The 7,926-nt window shown below is 56.2% G+C and overlaps 1 protein-coding gene across 1 annotated transcript in view; it reads left to right on the top strand.

Moving 5' to 3' along the window:
* Nucleotides 1-328: 328 nt before the first annotated feature.
* CERS4 (ceramide synthase 4) overlaps nt 329-7,926 on the top strand; it is an 89,458-nt gene continuing 81,860 nt past the window's right edge. The window contains exon 1 of the mRNA XM_067556998.1: nt 329-681. The gene's annotated coding sequence lies outside the window, so the exon portion shown is untranslated. The remainder of the gene's footprint in view (nt 682-7,926) is intronic.

The following is a 7,926-nucleotide window of genomic DNA, read 5'->3' as shown; positions in this document are numbered from 1 at the left end:
GCCATGGTGCTGATGAGGCGGCGAGTTACACTCTGCACTGGCAAATGAAGACATGAGCAGCCAAAGGACAGCCGGGCCCGGCACTCTGGTGCCGCGGGGCTCCGGCGTGCCCGGCCCAGTCACGGCGCAGCAGCAAAGGCCGCGGAACGCTCGGTACATCGACCTGGAAAGCGGGGCGCGGCTCCAGGCTCTCTTCTGGCCCGGCCCGGCCCGGCCCGGCGGCGGGGCACAGACACCCTGGGCTGGGCTGGGCTGAGTTACTAGCCCGAGGCCTGCATCGTGCGGCAGCGATTTCATCTCCCCACCCCCGCATAGCTCCGGGCCCAGCCCCCGCCCCAGGGCGCAGATTCCGGTCGCCGGGGGCGGCTGGGGCCCGTCGCGGGCTGAGGAGGGGCTCTCCGGGGCTGCCCCTTCCCGCGGCGGCGGCAGACGGTCCCCGCGGGGCGCTGCTCTGGCTAGCGCCGGGCAGCACACGGAGAGCCCGGCCCGGCCCAGCCCGGCCCCGCCCTCGCGGGCCGGAGAGCAGCGCCCAGGCCGCCGCCGCCGCCCTCCCCCCGGGCCGGCTCCGCCCCGACTCGACTCGACTCCCGCCCCCGCTGCCTCCTCCGCCTGCCCTGGGCGCGCCGAGTCGAGCCGAGCCGGCAGCCGGAGCCGCTGGCGGCGGGACTCGCAGGGGAGCAGGTGAGAAGAGCCGCCCCAGCCCGCCGGGACAGTGGGGGCCGGGGGGGGAGAGGAGGGTGCTGGGGGGCGGGCAGTGCCCCCGGGGGAAGGGGCTGGGCGTGCCACGTGGGGAGAGAAGTGGGGGAGCAGTGCCCCGGAGGGCACGAGATGGGGGGCTGGGCAGTGCCCCCGGGGGGGGGGCGAAGAAGTGGAAGGGGGCTGGGCCCCCCCCAGGGGGGAGAGAGATGGGGGGCGGGCAAGAGATGGGGGGCTGGAAGGGGGGGGGAGAGATGGGGGGCTGGGCAGTGCCCCCCCGGGGGGGAGAGATGGGGGGCTGGGCAGTGCCCCCGGGGGGGGGGGGTGGATCTGGCCGCGCCCTGGTGTGATGGGCGAGCAGCGTTGCTGGCGATGCCTGGGAGCCGCGGCAGCTCTGAGGCCAAGAGGGGGGGCTCGGGGCTGGCAGTGCCCGGGGAGGAGTTGATGGAGGCAGGCAGGTTCGGGGGGAGATGGGATGGGGCGAGCATGGTTGGCAGGGCTGGGGACAGGGCGGCTCAGGGCTGGCCGTGCTCCCAGTGGGGGATTGACCCTGCCAGACCCTTGCGTTCCTGCCATCCGGGCGCAGTTCAGGTGCTTGTCATGTTTGCCCCTTGGATTTTACTTTTCACTCCCTTTTTCTGCCTTTGTTTTGTGGGCAGGGGAGACACTGGCCAGCCCTGCCCACGCAGCGCTCCCCACCCTGCCTCGGCGGAAAGCTGGAGCGCGTGTGGGACTGAGCAGCGGTTACCGTAGCCCACCGTGTTCTCACCCCGCGTCAGCCGAAATCCCATTAACTCCTAGTTTCATGTCCAACCTCGAAATCACTTGTGCTGTAATGCCTTCTCTGCCGCTCTCCCTCTGCTGCGAATGGGTCTGCCCTCCTGCCGGCAACCCAGCGCTTGTCTGTAGGGAAGAGTTAATGTTAAAGCCAAGTTGGTGCCTTTCAAGTGTGCCAGCAGGGCCTAGGCGGGCGGTGAGAGTGCAGTGCGTTAGTGCGCTGTGCAGATCACGCCCCTCCGGTAGGACAGAAAACCGTGAAAATGTGACTTAAGTGTCACCGATGCAACGATGCCTGCCCGAGGCTGCAGAGAGCTCGAGGCAAGTTCCTCTGAGAGGCAGAGTTGCCCAGTGCATCTCATTGACCCGCTGCTCGTGGGTGCTCTGCCAACCCCTCCCTGGCAGAGGTCTTTGTGTGTGGCAGGAAGGGGAGAGCACAGTGGGTGCCCCCACCTGCTTGTTTGAGATCTGGAGGCCTCCCTGTGGCTGACTTTGCCTTCTTGCCCCACATCTGCCTGTCTGGGGTGAGAGGGGAGCCGTCCTGCTGCTCCCACTATTTTGCTGCCACTCAGTGGTGTACGGAAAGTCTCCAGCATCGGGGGTCCAAGTCTTTATTTGCACCTCCCCGCTTCATATCTCCCCCTCTCGTGCAGGGCAGGAGGGGTCCCAGCACTGCCCCCCAGCTGACCCGGGGAGGGCAGGGCCGTTTTAAGACCTTCGTAGGCCCTAGGCACACTTGCCTTCGTAGGCCCCCTGACTGAAATAACTAATTTGATTTTAAGCTATTAATAAATAGATTTTTTAAATAAAAATAAAAAATTATATATACACATTTTTTTCGTAGGCCCTGAAAGTTTCGTAGGCCCTAGGCACTGTGCCTATTGTGCCTAATGGATAATATGGCCCTGGGGAAGGGGGTCTGTACTGGGGGGGGGGGGGGGGGGGGGGGGGGGGGGGGGCAAATGCAGGTTTGTTTCCGCTGCCCCCCCATCCTGTACTTATCCACCACATGGCAGTCGCCTTTCCCGCTCCAGACCCGCAACCTGGAGCTGGCTCAGACGGAGGCGGCCTCACCTCCTGGCCTGAGGGGTTTGTGTGCCAGGCCGGCCCTTCACGAGCGGGAGCAGCTGCCCCTCAGTCTCCTGCGGCCTGCTCCTGTTGTGAAGGGCTGGCCTGGCACCCCGCACTTACCCGCTGCTCCAGCCTCGCAGCCCAGCACCGGTTCAGACGGGGCGGCCTCATCCCCTGGTCTGCGGGGGGTGGTGCCGGGCTGGCCCTTCATGATGCGCAGGGGGCGGGCGGCACAGGCCAGTACCTGAGGGCCCCCCGGCTGCCTCTCGGTACACCACGTCTGCCTTTCTGGGATGGGAGAGGGTCAACCTGCATTTCCATGGGGGCAGGGTCACGGCAGGCCCCGTGCGGTGCGGTGTGCTAGGGTTCTGCTTTACCTTCATCCAGATCTAGGTGCACCTAAAGCTGGAGGCTGCTTTTCTCCTGCCCTAAAGAGGTGACTGCACATTTCTGTGGCTTTTCTAGGCTTCCCGAACATGGAGGACTCCTTCATATGAGTTGAAGGCTCAAGTTCCAGAGGTCCCCCAGCTCCCGAAGTACCTTGCCCTCTTTCTGGCCATGTGACCCACAGAGTTGTCTGACCCGTTGACTCTGGTCAGCCTGCCATAGGCAGCCTACCACCTGCAAACATGGAGCCTGGAAACAAACCTGGGAACTCTGGGAAGGGGTCAAAGTGAGCAAAAAAGATGGAGCATCTCATGCTCCTTTCCCTTGATCATGACCTGTATGTACTTACCTGGGGAGGAGATTTCTGATTGTGGAGGGCTCTTTAATCTCACAGCGTGAGAGCGGGTGTTGGCAGATGAAGCTAGCCAGATGGAAATCAAGACTGGATGTCTCTTTCTAAAATAGCTGCTCTAGTACAACCAGAAATTGTGGCCTCAGTGCAGGAGCCATTGGGTGAGGTTGTATGGCCCATGTTATGCAGGATGTCGGACTAGGTGATCATAATTAGAGCTTCTGGTTTGTCACTGTGAGGAAAAAAGTCATGGATAGTGTGATTTTCTCGTTTGTCCGTGACTTTTCTTTTTGGGTCCATGACTCACCCCACAGCGGCTTCTCCTGTGTCTCCCGGCACACAGGGCTGGGCCCGATTCCCCACTCCAGACATTGCAACCTGATGTGTGGGATTGTAACTCCACTCAGGTTTGGCCCAGCTGCCTCTCAGTCATGATGGGGCAGGGGGACCAAACATGAGCGATGCTGTGCCCTGGCATGCCAGGTTGCAGTGCCTAGAGTGGGGGGCCAGGCCCAGCCCCATGGACATGTGGGGCAGGCTTCCTCTCAAGCCTGGGGCTCCTGCTGCCCAGGGGGAGTGCAGGTTGGTTCCCTCTTCAGCCTCCCCCTGCCTCGAGCCTCCTCCCCTCAGGCTGGGATTAGGGTTGTGGCGCCGGGCTGGGTGGTGTCCCTCATTTGTGAGGGCATTTTTTATCAAGCAGTCTCTAAACTGTGACTTTTACTATATTTCCCAGGACTGCTCTGTAATTTTTTATAAAAAGTCTGTGGTGACTCTGCAGCCCTAATTATATGGAACCTTCTGACCATAAAATCTGTCCCTGTGCCCGCTCCCTGCTGGCTACCCCACCCCTGCTCCAACTAGCCTCAGTGCTCACTTTGAGCCTGTGCACAGAAATAAAATGAAGTTAAGAAAAGGAATAATACAGGCTGGGAAATTCAGGATGAACCTTGCAACCAATGAGAACTGTTCCCAGCCCAAAGACTTGTGACGCTGGCAATAAGGCTCGAAGGATGTATTGATAATTTCAGGGTTAAAGTAAATAAAGCATAATGAACCCACCAAATTCAGAGTTAAGGTTAAGCTTAACAGAAACCCAAAGACTTGGGAGTTTAGGAATGCAGTCACGGGAAACTCTTCTTCTGTAGTGATTTCAGACTGGGCTGGACTGGACAGTGCACTGGAGAATAGCAGTAGGAATGAATCCTGCACTGGCTATGTGCGATGGACTAGAACGACCTCTTGTCCCTATCTGACTTTGTCATATCCAAACATGTATAATAGCTAGGCAGGCTGTGTGCTTCCTTTGCGGAAGGAGGGACAGTCTTGTGACTGAGGGTCAGGAGATCTGGCTTCTGTTCGTGGTTCTGACGTGGGCCTCCTTTGTGAACTTTGTCTGCCATGCTCAGAACCTCTGAAAATCAGGCTACTTATTTTCATTATGTGCTTAAATATGGCTTTAGATGCCTAATGTTAGGCATCTGCATTAGAAAATGCAGCCTTTAATTTCTGGGTGGCTCCGTTTCCATATTTGTAAAATGAGGGTAGTAATTCCTTGCCTTGCAGAGCTCTTGTAGAGTTTAATTTGTTAATGTTTGCAAAGTCTGAGAGACTCTGATGGGAGGTGCTCTGGGAAGACAAGTAGGGTGATTTCTGATCAAATGACACAGTTCAGAATGTTGTATGCAATGTTGTTGTAGCTGGGTTGGTCCCAGGCTATTAGAGAGATGTGGTGTGTGAAGGAATATCTTTTACTGGACTAACGTCTGTTGGTGAGAGATACACAGAGCTCTTGTTCAGGTCTAGCTCTGTGTAAGTGGAAAGTTTGTCTCTCTCACCAAGAGTAGTTGGTCCAGTAAAAGATATTCCCTCTCCCACCCGGTCTCTCTCTAATAGTTTAGAATGGTGTTGTTTACATTTGAACCGTTAGGCTCTGGGGTCAGCACTTTGTTGAGCCAAATGGGGGCAGTTCTTTCTTCTTGGAGCTGTCATTTCCAAGTCTGTAGAGACAGAAGAAAAGGCGGCACCGTACCGGTCATGTTTGACAGGTTTTCCTCATAACCACAAAGACTAGAAGCAATTTTTAGACATCTGCACCTCCCCCACTGAATCTCCAAGCCCCATGAAGCCACTTCTGAGGATCTGGACAGTGAAAACCTCCAACCCTAGAAGCCAGAGCTCCCAGGTAGCTTGCAATAAGCCAGGCGTCTCTCCAAAGGGAGTAGTTTGCTCTGAACGCCTGTTCAATACAAAAGGGAGCTGGCGACCTCCTGCCCCACCAGACGCTGAGAGAACACACACAAACCAAGAGGAATCCTTTGGCTCATTTTTAATGTTCAGGAAAGTCACGGCAACAGAAGGAAAACCCTTAAAAGCTGCTGACACAGGGCCCCATGTGACCTCCCGTTCAGTGGAAGAGAGTGGACACTGTGGGTGTGTCTACACTGCAAAGAAGAGCCTGTGGCGCTGAGCCTCAGAGCCCTGCTCAATTGACTCAGGCTGCAGGGCTGAGAACAGTAGTGGGGCTCAGGCTGGAACCTGGTGAGTGGGGAGGGCCTTCGAGCCCAGGCTTCAGCCCAGGCCTGAAGGTCTACACTGCTGCTGTTAGTCCTGGAGCCGAGTCAGTTGATGCAGGCTCTGAAACTCACTACTGTGGGTTTGGATTCTTTTTTTGCGGTGTAGACGTAACCTGTGTGGCCCTTGCTGGGAGTGCTGCATTGTCCTGAACTGGAGTAGAAACTGGGAGAGTGGCATGGTGTGCCTGAAACTCAGCTGAAAGGGAGATACCTCTCCTTTGCCTGGTGTGCCTGTATGTCTGTCCTGCTGAGTGATCAGCACCAGCATTGCATGAGCAGTGCCAGGGCACTGCAGGTATTACCGAGTGATGAGCTTCTGCCCAAAGGGTGCATTTCCTTGCCCCGAGTCAGTGGTTTTCAACCTTTTTCATTTGCGGACCCTTACAAAATTTCAAATGGAGGTACAGACCCCTCAGGAGGTCTTAGACGTAGTCTGCGGACCGCCGGGGCTCTGTGGCCCACAGGTTGAAAACCACTGCGCTAGGTAATCTTGGCTTCGTGGGGCAGAAAATTCTGAGGAGATGGGGGTGTTTTCTAGGTTTCCAGCTGGCATAGTCACTCCTGAGCAGGAAGGTGCTCTAGTGAATGCAGGATCCAGCTACTACGAGGGTCTGAGGCCCTAACGCACCCTGCTGTGGCTAGAGGCAGCACAAATTCACCCAAGCAGGGTTAAATTGCTGAGTGGCTTCTGCAGTCCCTCCCACTGCCAGGCCAAGGAGGCTGAGTGTCTGTGTTAGATCTGACCAGATGAATTCCTCACTGTGAGTTGCGCAGTGGATGTCAGGAGCTAACGCTGGACTTCAGCTAACGATGTGACAGGGGTCTTCCTTCACAAACGACTATAGCCAGAGAGGAGGAAATGAGACGAGGCCTAGTGGATTGGCCCAGAAGCCACATGGGAACTCTCGGGGGGCTGGATAAGCTCTCTATTTGCAGTCCCTAAGTCCTCTAGGGAACACTGTCCCTTGAATGGAAAGCCCTTAAGCCTCTTTATGGCTACACAGCTGATTCACATAGACAGCTTCAAAGATTTAAATGATGGCTTATGAAGCGGATTTTCTGGCCGAAACAGATCTTAGCAAAGTCTCCTTCTGCATTCCCAAGTACAGGAAATTCCTACAGTTCTTTTGGCAAGGGCCATGTTATCAGTGCAGAGTAATGGTGTGTGCCCAGGCATTTTAACGATGATTATGACACTTGTTTATTTCCTAAGGTCTCTCTGAGTGAAAAGCTAATTTGTGTAGAAGATAGCTGGTGTGAAGCCGAGTCTGAGGTCCCAGGACCGAATATCACAGCCACAGCCCTGCTATTAAGGGCTGTGAGGCTTCTTGGAAATATCAAAATGAGTCGTCCTTGTTGCTGAGAATCTCCATGACTCTTAGTCGCCAGGCCTTAGCTCCTAGAAGTCCTTGGGCCCAGAAAGGAATTGATAGCAAATGTGTGAGGAAGAGCTGTTTGCCCTGTCTGTCACCTCATGGCATTTAGTAAGGCCGCTGGGAGCTGGGCTGGTTCTGCTGCCTGCCTTTCCTATGGCCACACTCCGTTACAGAGACACTCGGAAGTTCTCACTGGATGTAAGGAAAAAGGCAAACAACTGAGGAGCAAGTTTGTGCCTGCGGCAGGTTGTGTGGTTCGAGCTAATGCCATGGGTGAGGAACATATGGTGGCTCTGAAACCCTTGTCTTGTCTGATCTGCTTGCTGAAGAGATTACAGGTGGATGCATTGAAGCCAGGCAGACGCACATCTTTGCTGACCAGAGTGTAATGTGGCTGTGGGGCTTGTCAGAGGCCCCACTGCACAGCTGTTCCCAGTCTGCACAGTTCTGAACAGGTTAGGAACCCATGGGCCCCCAGTGCAGGTTGTGTCAGGCAGCACTAAAGAGAGAACCAAGGCAGAACATGTGGCCCAACTGGCCATAGAAACCTGGATGTTTTGACAGCTGGAAACTCTGACAGCACAACAAACCTTAGGATCAGAAAAGCATAAAGGAAGAGCGCTTGTTTGGACTCTGAGAGATCACAAGAGCTGTCTCATTGGAGGGCCCTGGGCCTCGATCTCTTTGCCTGTCC

Source organism: Emydura macquarii, unplaced genomic scaffold, assembly GCF_026122565.2.
Source record: "Emydura macquarii macquarii isolate MOO-44397 ecotype Brisbane River unplaced genomic scaffold, CSIRO-AGI_Emac_v2 contig_306, whole genome shotgun sequence".
Lineage (NCBI taxonomy): Eukaryota > Metazoa > Chordata > Testudines > Chelidae > Emydura > Emydura macquarii.
The sequence above is the reverse complement of the archived record's forward strand: the minus strand, read 5'-3'. Positions and strand labels throughout refer to the sequence as shown.